The following is a 15,073-nucleotide window of genomic DNA, read 5'->3' on the forward strand; positions in this document are numbered from 1 at the left end:
AAGAGTGTATTCCTTCCCTAGTTACTTTCCTGGATTTGCTGACGGATGGCACAGCTCACTGCAGAGGTTATTGGTACATTCAGACGTCAGTTTTGTAAGCCTATAATTACTAGAATCTGTGGGCTAATTAATGCTTGCATGAGAAGTTAATGAAGGACAAAGATTCTTTACTGCTGATGGTCTCAGTGAAACAACTGTCTGGAACATATGAAAAAGCTATTGTCAGTAGCAAATTACCATTACAGAGAACCACCTGAATATAAATCTCTCAGAAACGGTGACATACTCTTTATTTTGTGGCTCTTATTCTAATAGTGGACCTATGGTCCATGTGCATCCATTTGCTTCTTGGTGGGTGTCTGTACAGTTCAATGTCTCATCATTCTGCAGTTCTGGCAGAGTCCTGTTTACCTGCCACCTGAGACTTGTTCTTCTGTCTAAAAACTCTTTGTCTCTTCTCAGTCCGATCTAACTGTGTCATGACATATGATCCCTAAGCCAAACATCCAGATCTAACACCAGCATTTTAAGCAACATTAATGTCATTGTGTGTCACTGAGAAAACAAGTGTCATGTGCCCTTCACCATTTACTTCTGCAAGGTACTTCTGCACACTGTTGCTAACTTGAGCTTTCATTTGGGTGGTAGCTTTACCTCTCTAATGGGTAACGGCCAGCAAATCCTTGGACATGGACTTGGAGGTACTTTAACTCCTATCTGGTAAATCAGACTGGATGGGAGTGTGCATTACAGCACAAATCCTTCTTGAATTCAAGCAACCTAAGAGTAACAGGATAGAGGAATGTAGGTCTGGTTAACAGTGTTAACTTCATCTTCAGATGGGATTGTGTTTGCTACTCAGTTTAGAAGGAATGCGACATACAAGCGAGATGTCACCAAAAGTGACTACATTTTCAGTTTCTTTTGTCCTCTCTTGCACATTTAAGAAAATGTTATATAAAACAGAATTGCTTCTCCTTCCAAGAAAAAATCATAATTTCTGCTGAGTTCTGCTTGGCTGGTTGATGAAATTACTTTCCATGTGGGTCGTGATTATCTGGCTGGCTGGGCATGAGCTGTTCCTCATCCCATCAGGCTGTGATTCTTCTGAGATTGCTACAAATCCCATGAAAGTCCCTAAACTCTGAGTTTTACCATTAGATTTAAGTTAGCTTAAAGATATGTAAAGGTGCCAAGGGAAAGGGAGCTCCTTGTTCATTTGGTTGCTTGGGAAGTTCTTGTACATTGTTTATCCCTGCTGGTACTTGAAATGACTTGCAAAGACAAATTAGTGCACGGTTTTACTCAAGTTGTTTGTGCGTTTCTTAGGGTTAACCCCTGAAAATGCATACCAGCTAGGGAAAATGCCTTGAATGTGGCCAGTCAAGCTCTTTCACGTAAAACTAAGCCTACAATAGAGAAAACTGGCTCATCCCACAAAGACTGTCTAGTACTTGAGGCTATAGGTGACCCTACGAGCATTCTGTTTTGGGAGGGCAGTTCACGTGTAGACCTGCATTCTGGATCAAACCGTTACCATGTCACTTCTCTTGGTCATTCTTCATTGATCTTGCTGAGACAGGAGCCCATACCTTGTTTGCAGAGAGGTTATTTTCATGTAATTACTTCACAGGGGTTACAGTTAAAGGAAAAAGTGTTTTTACTGAAGAGGAAGGGAAGGGCTGCAGTGCTTCTGTTAGCACCTTCAGCCAGGTAAGGGTACACAATGTGCCCACACAATCTCATCTGTATGGAGAGTTCTTATATATATCCACACAGGGATTGTATCCAAGCCTGGTTGAAGTTTTATTAAAAGCTTATTTTGAAAATATCTTTAACATAATAGAGAGCAAAACTGGCTTGATGTCTGTGTAGCCTTGAGGAGGAAGAAGGGAAGCAATGGGAAGATTTTTCTTCTGTCCTGTAATGGATCTGATTCAGCTTGATGGGCAAGATACTGGTGACTCCTCTGCTGCAAACTTTCTTGACTTCATAATAGTCCCTGTGCATCTGTATCACTATGGAGCAGTCCTTTTTGGCATAAATACCACAATTAAATATTTAGTCATCTTGCTACAGACAGGATGAGTGACTCGTCAAAGGTCATGCAGGAAGTATAGAGCTGAGCAGGGCACTGACCTGTGGTTTTCAATAGGCTCTATTCCATATAGGAGAAGCTGTTGAATGATTACACCTCAGAGTTCAGGGAACTCTACTTTCAGGAAGGGCTAGATGACTGGGCATAGTAATTGGAGAAAGGACTAGCCCGTTGCATGGCCTGGGATGTCTGTCTGTCTTAATACTGAGTAGCACAAAGGCAAAAAAGCAAAAAAAAAAATCAAAGAAACCTGATTATAGCAACACTGTAGATTTTCTGCCCCTGCAGGGCTGGACTTAAGGGAGGATCAGTTTAGTAGCACTAATATGTAGATATATTGCAGATCAGAGTAAGCCACACCATCAGCTGCAGTTGGTAAAAACTGCTACATGTGTTAGCAGGAGCATCGAACCAAGACAAACTGTGTAAAATCCTAGTGATGCTTTAAAAACCATTTCATCTTTCAAAAGATGTCATAAATAAAAGGTTTCTTTGTGAGAAAAGATCTGGAGAAACAATAGACCAGCGCATCACAAAATAGTCAGCTCCTGGATTGTCACTTCTAAAAAGGTGAATGTGTCAGAAATGATAGGGACGAAACGAATGTGCTTGACTAAGGCTGTTCAGGGAGCTCACATGAACTTTACTAAGAGCCTTAGACATGTACACGTGAACACATTCATGTGCAAATGCAGTGCATAAGCGGTGAAGAGACTGAGGTAATTAGTTTGCTCATGAAAAACAAGGAAAATACACCAATATTTGTGCAAATGCAAAAGGCAGAGAAAGCAAACTGAATAGAAAGTAAAAAATGAAGATATGATGGAAAGTGGAAAATGCTAGTGGAAAATGTCCTGCATATTGGGTCATGTACAATAATTATTGCAGAGTTTACAAATAAGTAAAATGAAAAATAAAAAAGCACCATACTAAGACAAAAAGCAGCAACTCCAAACATGAGATTTGATATATATATGATATGATGGAAGGTAAATAATTTTCAAACATCTGACTGGCCTTAACTGCAGAGGTCAGGCAGTGATACACAAGCAAAAGTAGCGCAACATCAAAAGAGAATAAACAGTTTCTTTAAGATCAAGAGGAGAAACTGGTATTGTCACCCAGCAAAAATGAGTCATGTAATGGAGAGAAAAAAGTGAGATAGATTTTGGGCCACAGAGAGGATGGGTAGCTTTCACATCAAAGTCAAGTAAAAGCTATCTATTAGGAATGCTCAGAAAACTTATGTGAACTCAGCAGAGAGCTGTAGACATTAGGTTCTGTATTACCAACAGAGTAAAACTACCCTTGACACGATGGAGGATATCCTACAATAGTGTATTTCCATGTTAGGACTTAGACTCTCAAATCTAAGGACAGGGAACAATTCAAAGCATTTCAGTGTTGCCATAAGGAACCCAAAATGTTTTTGGTGAATGCTATTGGAACTGCAACTCTGCTCTATGCTACAAGAAAGGTAATGACAGGGGGACAGACAGACAACTGTTGTCTTATCTAGAGCAGCCTTCTAGTATGAAAAGACAGCAACAGAAAATAAACTGTGCAAACAATACAGACACCACTTTCTTGTGAACCGTCAATGAACCAGCAAGATGAACACAGTATCTGTACAAACGCAACTGACTCTTCATACTCAGGTCACTCTTTCAAGTATACCTCCAAATCACTCAAACATTGATACTTGGAAAATGAGCTATCAATTTTCCAGGTACATTGGTGGGTACATTGGTAGGTACATTGCCAGGTACATTGGTACCAGGTACATTGGTACCTGGAAAATGAGAAAAGTTCTTTACTGAAGCAAGATAAGCAAAGATAGCAGAGATCTAATGAGCTAGGGTATGGATGTCTGGCAAAATATTAAGGCATTTTTAATTGCAAAAGGTTAAGCAGCAAAAATACCCGACATTTCCAAAGCAATGATGTTGACTCAAGAATGGACGAAGCTGAACAGGCAGATAAAATTGCTAAGATTTTTTAGAGTGCTGCAAAAAGCAAAGAAAATGGGCAATAAGCTGTTCCCAGATAGAGGAACATTTTGAATAGATCTCAGTAAAAGTAACCTGGCACAATGGCTGATACTGTAGCTGATCTGTAGCACAATGGCTGATACAGTACCAGCACTACTCCAGCTCAAAAAGACAGAAGAGAGACACTTGCTGATCAGTAAACTAAAGCACTCTGAGAACTGTGGGGTCATGTAAAGATCTAACTGTTTTTGAGAAAAAGTATAGACTTACATTTCACAGGGACATTAATATGTATAGTCACTACAAACATGAGGCAAAAACATGAAGATGGAAGGTGGTGAAATATTCATTGTCTTGAGATTTGAGCATCAGCTCTTAGAAAAGACATAGGCCAAACACCAGCTATTGGAGGGAGCACTCAAACCAGGACTGCAGAGGCAGGACCAGGTGCCAGGGATTTCCTGCAGTTCCTGGAGACACGCACTCTTGCCACAAGTAGCTTCTTTGGAAAACTATATGGTAATAAATCACAAAAGAGCTACTGTTCTAAACTGAGAGGAAAATATTCTCTGTTGCTAAGGGAAGTCAGGGCTTAGTTAACTAACTCATCACTTTTTTCATGGCGGATACACATACATATGGATACAGAATATGCCTCATGATACACATTCATGGAATGATCACTATATGAATTTATTAACTCCTTTCCTATTTAACTCCTTTCATAGACATGATCTTCATGTTAATTTTGCTATTTACATTCTAGTAACTGTCATTCTTGACTACAGTGCATGGAGATGTTCCTTTGCTAGCTTTGGGCACTGGATACTCGTAGCAACACAGCATATGGTTTGGTGCCAGCTGATCTGGGTATTTACCTGGCTTCTTATGCATGTGACATTTAGCCATTGGGCTGTTCTTCTTACTGATGTCCCTTCTTTAACTCAGTCTTCATAGAGACAGAGAAGAATTCTTCTTCCGCATTTTGCATTTTGCAAATATGCCAGTTTTAGGTAACAATTTAGCTCTTTCTGGGATAACGAAGTATCATCTGGTATAGTGAAAAGTCCAAAGCACCGGTACTGTGATAACTCTCCAAATATTTTTGGCTACTAGTCTTGGATTTTCACTCCCAGGCAAAATGTACACACATCACAAATATAACTAAAATGTAATGGCAACACTTGTCTCCTGCCTCCTTGGTACCAAGGAGTTTGAGGCTTAAAATAGTGATGTGCTTGCCGCATGGATAGTATTAGATAGACAGATGGTACACTGTTCTCACTTTGTAATCATACAACCCATATTTCCATGGACCTACGTAGACAAACACGTATCACCTGCTGCCTGGTAGTCAGCATGCGAATACAAAAGGTTAACTTGCTAGGTGTGCCCTGGTAATTAGAGAATTGTCAAGTGTTTTCTGCACTGCTGAGCACATTGGTGCATGCTGATGATTTTCTCGGGTTTTTTAAAAGATATCTTTATTTTCTTTTAATAATTCCTGCTGGAATGGAGAAATGTAACAGAAACTGATGTGCACGCAAAACAGACTTCCTTCTCCCTTACTGTTTGTATACATGCAACTTGGAAAGTCATGTTCCCCTCATGCATTGTAGTTGCTGAGTTAATTAGTGGCATATCCTATAAATGAGGTCCAGTTTTCAGGGGAATTGTTACGTTTCCTTTGAGGCTCCTTCTAACACACAGACTCATGATGTAAGTATCCTAGTTTGTGCTTTGTTACTCTTTTTTTGCATTAAAAAATCCAATCCATTTTGTAAGTCATTGTCAATAGCGGCTGCAGCGACATCACTGTTTGGTTTAAGCACCTTTTCCCATTTAACTTTGCCAGGATTATACGACTTTCTATCCGAACCGTGTAAGCTCTGTAGCAGTTGTTTTGGTCCCTTTATTTGCAGCTAAGCTTATCTCAATGTGATTTCTATTTCTTTATTTCTGAAATGTTACCTTTGTTAAACTTTTGCTTTCTTAGATAAAATAGGACACAAACATTGCAGAGGTGCATAGGGAAATCTATTGTATAAACACACAGTATCTTTTTCTGCAGATATGGAAAAACTCTGTTTAGGGAATTCCTCAGATATACACACGGAATGAAACTCTGCAGTTTCTCTCCACACTCACTCTATTGGTTTAGCTGGCATTTCTCCAATAAAAAATCAAATTTTAATACTGGGTTATTACCCAGAAATATGTTGCCAGGGCTCTACAGAAAAATTTTCCTTAATTCACACTTCTCTGAACTAGTCTTGTTATACAAGCCTCAAAAATGCTCAGAGCACTGGGAAGACTTGGTGAAGCATATTATCTTTGATTTCTTATGTTGCCCTGTGTACAAGTTTATCTAATCAGATGGTGATTTCAGAAGCCTGAATCCATGACAGTTGTTAACATCAACTGAGGTTTGCTGAGTCTTTCCTTTCATCTTTCTCAGCTTGTCCGCAGCAAGTGGCTTCCAAATTGATCCAAAGCAGCTATTCTTCCTGGAATGACTATAAGGAATAGTTGGATAATGATGACTGGGCAGAATTCATTTATTACTCTTATTCTTTTCTGCATTGTCATCTCTTTTCTATGGCTTGCTATGATGTAAGGAAAAAATCTGATTCCTATGAAGCAAAAAAAAAAAATCCCATTGATTTCTCTAGGTGCTGATTCAGGTTCTGTGCCCCATTTTAGTCATAACCTTGTCAGGGTCCTGATCACAACAATTGGTGCATTGAACAATACAACAGTGTTCAAATGCTGAGAGCTGGAACAGTTGCTGAACTGACAAATGAATCCTCAGTTTTTATGTTCTTCAAAAATGTTGTAATATAGGGCTGGGAGCCATTCAAAGTTTCAGTGTTTTGCTGGATAATAAGAGCTTTTTATGGCTATATGGTTGTGTGTATGTGATGGTATGGAGCAAGGAAAAATATCAGCTTTGTTAGTGACTCTGAGTCCCATCTGTATTCTGCAGCACGCAGCTCTTGTTCTCTATGTGTCTTTTGTAGGAAAGTATTTTAATTCCTACTGGAATTCCTACTGTGAAATCACTTTTGGAGAAGCAGAGAAACTGATACTGATGCAGAGACTAATGCATCTGCCTTGAGGCTATTCTTTTTTTTTTCTTTTTTTTAGCACAGGCGGTCTAGCCCAGCAAAGGGAAATAAGATGTTAGAAAAGGTAAATGGTTTCTTCATACCTTTGCTTTCATAAACACAGAGGTCTCCCTCTTATGTACATGACTGAATAATGCCTTTTCCTCTGACTAGTTTAAAGATACCTGCTAATATCTCCAATCTCTGACAAGTGAACCCATGGGAAAGAGTAAAAGAGAGTGATTTATGTGGTGCTTGTTGAAACTGAAGGGCACTCACTGGGTTCATCTGGGGTTGCTTCCATCAGCCTCTGTGTAATTAATCTTCATTAATATCTGTGTGAGATCAAAATCAGTCCCCCCTACCCCCCCCGGATTGTTATAGTAAAGGGCATTCCCAATATACCCTTAATTTGGGGGAAATGTAGGAAGCAATCAAGTTTCTTAGTGGAATACTATAGCAGGAACTATGGGAGATATTGCATGAACAGACGTGCATGACTGGTCAAAAATGAGTGTTTGCCTGGGGACTGATTGTGAATATAGACACTCTCTGTGTGAGCAGCAGGAAGAAGGAGTAAAATCATTTGGAGAGGATGAGAAAAATGAAGAAGCAGCTTGCCAGAGGGCAATAAGAGTGACACCGAGAAAGACTTTGGAGGTGGAAGGCTAGCCAGACAGGCAACTCTCTGTTGCAGAAGGAACTGGCTGGCTGTGGCTTGGTGTTCTGATGTGATCAGCAAGACAGAATTTCACGTAGCTTTGTAAGTAAATCTAGAAAACCTCAAATATGGATGAATGGCTGCAGACAGAGAGTCTGGAAGACAAAAAAGACAATGTACAACAGGAATAGGTACTCTTTTTTAATAAAAATGCAGCATTTTGTAAAATATTCTCAATAGCTTTTCCAGTGGATAAATAAGCTACAATATTTGAAAAATCTGAAGTTAGCAGTAGACTCGGGTCCAAAATGAACTTCTGAAATGTTTGTGAATATGTCCATTTGGCTCATTACTGGTCAAAACATAGTAGGCTAAATTGTCAAAGTCCAGTGACATCAGCAGAGCAGACAGCAGCAAGGTTTGGTAAGATCAGGATTCTAGAGACGAATGCATTTGAATGTAGTTTGTGTACTGAAATGGAAAATTACAGAATGAAAATGTGTAATTGCAAGGGAAATAAGATGAGAAAGGAGACTTCCAAGAGTAGAAAGATTTTTTTAAAAAATTTTCCAACTTTCTCTCCCTTACTGGCATTGACAAACACATCCTTGAACATCCATGGTTTTTCCTCTTGCTCACAGGGCAGGGTCACAAAGACGCGAAATACATTCCTCTGCACTCCAACCCCCACCCATCCTCCCCAAACCACAAAGGCATGTGCTCAGTGCTGATTTCTCAGTGCTTATTTCTCTTTTTCAGTTATGGTGAAAATAATGTGACTAGTCATGACAATGCAAAATACAAGAATTACTTGGTTGCTAGTACCAATGCTTTAGCGGAAAATACATTTCACCACCCACTGGATCAAAAATACTGATCTGATACATCAACCCCTGCTACTACAGTACTGTGTGAGGCTCGGGGATGGTATGCTCAACAGAAGGGCATATTCTGCCATCTTCAGCAGTCTGTTAAACTAATACTTCAACTGCCTTCTGAGAACCCATGTAATAGGGAGGAAGATGTCCAGCAGATCATGCAGGAAATCAGCCTTTCCAAATTTCTCTGAGGAGATGCCATCCTGGAGAAGATGCTTGGAGCTTCCTAGAAACAAGCAATGAACAAACCTTGGCTTTCCTAACATCCAGTGTTTTCTGTGACTTTGCTTTTGGCTCCCTCTACTTCCTGATCTTCACCCTCCACTTGGGCTGTCCTCTATTCTGCCTCATTACATATGCATAGAAAGCTCCACTGTAAGGCATGTGTAAATTCAGACAAAACATGAATGCTGCTTTGACAGCATGGGACATGTGGGTCTCTGTGGGGCAGGAGGGAGCATGCTAGGCAGGGGGTTACTGCCAGAAGCTGCTCCCAAGCTCTCGCTGAATCACAAGGCTGCAAAGTTCACTCAGGTGGGTTTCCAGAGTCTTCAGGAACAGCATGTAGTGAAATTACCACTTCTCTAGTTCCCAGTTTTGGATTTCCTTCTGCTCTGCGCTGTTCTTGTGCATACTCCCCCATGAAAGGGTACATATCTTCCTGTGTACAGATTTAAAAAATAAAGGGTATGAAATAAACCAACGTCTTCAGCAGCTCTTTAGCCCTACAATGCATGATCATATCAATCTTAAAACCCCAAAGCATATTTATACATCTGCAGAAAACTCTAGCCACATTCTCAAAAAGAAAATACTTTTGCCCACATGGATTTGTAATGTAAATCACATCAATTATAATTTCATAAGCAAATATGCACAGCCCTTTATAAGTCCTCAGCACAAAGGAAAAAAAGTATGAAGCCAGGTTAGGAGAGACACCCTGTTAACTGTTTGTACAGACTAAGAAATTAGCAAGATGCATGGAGGGGCTGGATGTTTATGAGTATAACAGGTACCCGGACTCATTAGCTAGTGTAAACTGGCAAAAACAAACAACCCACAAAAGCAAAAAAGCTACTGAAGGATCAAACTCCTCCAAGTTTCAGGATTTAAACTAATCTCCAGCTACCTGGCATTAGAAACAAGCCTTCTTGTTGAGACTCAACTTCTTCAACCTTCTTTTGCAACCCCCAGTACTAATTGATGCTCAAGATACATACTGGACTAGCTGGATTGCGTATTTGTTTCCACCTGCAAAGCCTCTCCCTATCTTCAATACATTACATTCTTCAGTCCTTTGCATAGATGGATGATCATTAATACTGCTTCTTACTAAGCCTCTACAGACACACACACATACACATATATATTTACAATCTACAAATTACTTTCATTTTACTTGATGGAGTTATAGAGTGATCTATTGAGACATGACAGTGTGGGCATGTTGTAAATAATTCAAGAGTGAAAGAAGCTGCATGAGCCTTCAGAATAAATATTGAACATCACCTAAAATCAGACAGACATTTGATTTCACTTTCTTAAAATTCCTCAGGTAGCAAACCAGATATGACTGAGCAGTTTAAAAGTACAGTTGAGCTAGAGCTAAAACATTTTATCTCCCCTCTAAGCCTGCTTCTCAGTAAAGTCTGAGACTGTAAAATGTTTTACTTGCTAAATAGCACTAGATTTTTTAAAGCATGGTGATGCCTTAGTACCTTTGAGTTCACCAGAGAAATCATGAGTATTCATACTAGCCAGATATTTTATCAAGGCAAAGAAAAGATTATCAGTGTTTTGGAGTCTGTGGTAATGATTTTCTTGTCATGGCTTTTTTAACAGCCTATAAGTAAGAAAAATAGCAGCTAGGATACTTACCTGTTGTAAGTTAGCATTTGAAAATCACTGGTGAGTGCGCCAATGCTCAGTGTTTGTTGGTCACAAGTAACTCAGTGTAATCCCTTCCACAAAGCTCTGAGCCAGGGGCACTGTGTCAGTGACAGCAAAACTCAGTCTGGGTTTCATGTAACTCTACTCACATTAATTGGTTCATCTGCTTGTTGAAACATGGGAAAAAAGTATCAGACCCTGGGCATGATTATTATTCTGTCAGTGACTTTAAGTGGTTTTTTTTTTTCTGGATGATTGGCTTGCTCAGAGACTTGACGATGAGCTGAAAGATTTTTCTTCTCTTAGGACTTGGTCCAGGGTCCATCCAAGTCAATGAGCAGGAACTCAGACAAACATTGAGAAAAGCAGAAGGGTAAAGAGATTTTTCAGACAAGAGATGAAATGGGTCTTCGTTCAGGAGGGGTACTTGATGTAAACATTCAAGAAAGAGTAGCGGTGTATGTGCTTATTAGCTTCCTAACCACCACAAACTGTGCAGCAGTGCAAATCCTGAAGGCTGGGGGTTGCTGCATTCCCACCTCAAGCAAGTGGGCATGACAGGATGCCTGCCATGGCAGCTAACGCAGCCACGGCACATGGCGGGGTAGGCTGTGCCAGGCACGGAGCAGAAGGAAAGCAGGAGGCAGCCTCGCTCTGGAAGCTTCTGATCTGTTCTGGGGGGACAAAAACAACAAAACAAAGCTGTGCCCTTTTGCTTGGTTTTCATGGCAAAGTCACAGCTAAGCCTCTGGAGATTTTGTGGTTTTGTTTTGCATATAATTAAAAATTAATTAATTAGGATTAATTTAAAAACTGAAAATCAAATTTTAAGGCTAGTTAAATCTTCCAGAATACTTGCCCTTTTTTTTTTTAATTAATTTGTTAGAGTTTGGAAGGCTAAGATAGGAAATACAGTTCAGTTACACAATAGCTTGCTATGTTACATACACCTCAATGATCTGATTTATTTCCAGCTTATCAACCATCTTGATAATTTGGGCAGGAAATGTTTGATAGATTTCCAACAGTGAGAAAAACAAATTGCATAAAACACAGCCCATCTCTTCTTTTCCTTTGCACAGTCAATGCCAACAGCATAACTAATTCTGTGAGACTCCATCAGTCACAGGGCTAAATGTAACTCACTACATTTTTTAAACGATTGTGAAATAGACAGCAGATCAGTTTTCTCCAGATAAACGTTTATTTAGCTGTACTGTTATGCTAGTTCAAAGAGACTTGATATCAAATTTTTTTAATGTAAAGAATTGTATAAAATATCTTTTATCAAAAGCTGTGGAGTGAATATATTTTATAATGACCATTACAGCCTGTCTGATGCTCTGATGCTCCGCCAGCCTGTTGTGAATTGGCCTTGCTGTTTGCTTCCACGTGCTTCCAAGCCAGCTGGGTGTGGGTAGGATCTGCTCCTCAGGGTTTGCTGGTATCAAGGTCCTACCAGTGTCCCAAGCCTCAGTAGACCAGTCCCCTCATGCTCCCTCATAGTTTACTTAAGTTGTGGCTATGTGGGTATCTCTTTTACCATCGGACCCTCTGCCCCACCCTCCAGGAGGAAGACACTCTCAATAGTGCATGGTTAAATCAGTGTTTCAGACTCGTAGGATCTGGCCTGCCCTCTCTCTCCTCAAGGCACTCCTAATGTGCAGTGGCAGCTGTTTACCTGCACAGAGTATACTGTCAAGTATCTGAACAAGAAGCTCCACCAGTAATGCTTCCATCTTCTTGTGGATCCATGTGAAGAAGAAAACCATTGTTCCAAGGAGAAAGACTCTTGAGGAACTGAAAGTCAGTAGAAAGCTCAGTTGGTCCCAAGGGTGACCCTTCGAGCAGGTGCTGGGCACCCTTCCTGAGGAGGACAACTGTGGAGTGGATGCTATAGGCCACCCTGGGCACCAACAGCCAGGTGTTCGGCGTACAAGTCAAAACAGAGCTGTCAGTTTGCTAGAGATGTATCCCACTCTGCCAGTCTACAGTGATAGAATTTTTCTGGTGGCCACTGATGGCAGGAACAATTCTTCTTTTAATCATCAAGACAATTTCCAGCCCTAGGGATAGGTTTTAGAGACCTCCCAGAACCCTTCCTTTGCCCACAAGTGAAAGTACGATGGTTTTAAGCATGATCTAAAGGGTTACGAAGAGCAACTAAAGCTCAAGTCTCTAATGTTCCGTTTCTGAATCTGTTCTGAACAGAACATTTTGTGTGTGTGGCATATTTAAATGTATTAAGTGTTTCTGTAGTTAAGTTGCCAATGTGTGAAGTGAATATGATCTTCATTACAGGGTTTTTTTTGAGCTTTTCTTGCCTAACACATAGTTGAAACATTGGATTTTCTTTTGTTAGCTTCACTACAGACAACATATAGTTCAGTAAAGCTAAGGCTGTGTAAAGTCGCAGGAAATAGTTTTATGATGTGAGCACTGGCAATAGCCAAGAGTTGTTCCTTCCCATGCTTGAGAGAGGTAATTATGGTATTTCAGGATATATGGTGACAGATTGACAAAGGTATGCTTTTATATTTATCCACAAGGATAATTTAATACCCACTTCTGAGCAGAATGGCTCTGTGTATTCATTTGCATAATTGGAAGGGGCTTGCCATATCTAGCTGCATTTTTACTTCCACTAATGCTAATCTTCTTTTTCCCGTAGTCTGATTAAACTTTGCAAATATCTTGGATCACAACTCTCCAACACTCACAGCCCACTGCTATCAGTAGGGATTGATTTGTTTGAGGCAGCTGGTGTTGCTGGCCCTTAACAATACCATTTCAGTTGCCCGACCTCGCTGATAACAAGGTGGTCATCTCCAAAGAGCGGTATTATCTCTTGTGTCAAAAAGGACTTTAGGTACTGAAAATTCTGCACAGGGAAATTTTACTTTCTTGTCACAGCAAAAAGGTGGCCTCTTGTCACTTATAAGAAAGCAATAAGAACAAACACATGCTCAGCAGCAGCCCAATTAATTATACATTTTTAATTTCAAGTTACCCCAAAGCATGTCTCTGGATTTACTGGTGGACGACTTTCTTTCATGTTTAGCTGCCTCCTCACTCCATTGTTTCCATGGTAACACCTCTGAAACATTGCTTCTTTCTGAGGAGGTGAAATGTAAAGTGGCTGGAATATTTGAGTGTTTAAATATTTAAATGAAAACAACAAAAAGATGGTGGGGTGAGTCAGACATGACAGGTAGGTGACACCCACAATAGCTGCTATTAAATTGGACTATGGGGTAGCACTACCTCTGCTGTTCTCCTACCACAAGCTGAAAAGAGCAGCCAACTCAGAGGAGCTGTGCTGAACCTGGGCTATCCTGGTGCTGAGAGGCAGCTGAGCACGCTTATGAGCAAGGCTAGCTGAAATAGCCTGCTGCTAACCTCTGCAAGGAGTTAGGAATAGCAAAGAAGTTAATTTTCAGGAGTGCTGCATTTGTTATTTGCCAGTGATAAACATTTCTTGTTAAAATCGGCAATAACTACTAATTGTCTTAGTATTTTACTGTGAAGTCTGTTAGGAAGTTAACGTAGAAATACTGTAAAAAGTGTTCCTGCCAATGCTTGAAAATACGCCAACATTTGCTCTGACCATGACTTTTCATTGACAGTAACGAACACCAGTTATCTGGGTTTCGAGGAGGCTGTGCTGCAGATGTGGCAGTTTTTGTAAACTTAAAGGAAGCTTTTATGGAGGATGTTCTTGAAGTACTGCAGCTACAGCGATGTCTCTCTCTCCTGCTACACCGACCCTTTTCAAATTTGCAGTACAAGACTTGGTCTTCAAAAGTGGATGTAGTGGTGCTCATTTCCCCAGTTAGGTCGTTTCACTCGCCCTGCCAATCCACTTCAAGGTTCCCTTTGTCTGCTCCCACAGATGACTGTGCCTAGCCCACTTGCTTAGAGCCATCTCCCTGTTCTTGTGTACCAAAGCTCTCCCTTCCTTCCCTTAAATGCCTCCTTAGACAAACACCTTTCCCCTCGCTGTTCTGAACTTGGACTCTGAACCCACTTTCTCTGTTCTCCCCTCTCTTGTCTGATCATAATGGGGAGCAAATTAACCCTCCTTTCTTATCCCTTCCACAGGACACAACATGAAGCAGCAATGAAATAAATGACCTGAATTCCTCATACAAAACACTCCATTGAGCACTGTTCCCGCTCACTTGATTTCTCTGATTGCCATTCCCTCTAGACTATCATTTTACATGATTTTATACACTGAATTTATCTTCCCAGGGCAAAGTTGTTTTCTTCCTACCATCTATAAAGGAACATGATTTCTGTTAGCTTTACAGAAATAAATGGTAAGAATATTCTTCCCCTTCTCTGATTGACAGCTACAATTCCTCTTAGCTTTAATATGATAGGTTTTCAATAGAATAAATTTTCTTTTTTGAAAATCTGTGGTCAGATGAGGGGGAAAATTCCCA

The sequence above is a fragment of the Ciconia boyciana genome, chromosome 6 (assembly GCF_034638445.1).
Source record: "Ciconia boyciana chromosome 6, ASM3463844v1, whole genome shotgun sequence".
Taxonomy (NCBI): domain Eukaryota; kingdom Metazoa; phylum Chordata; class Aves; order Ciconiiformes; family Ciconiidae; genus Ciconia; species Ciconia boyciana.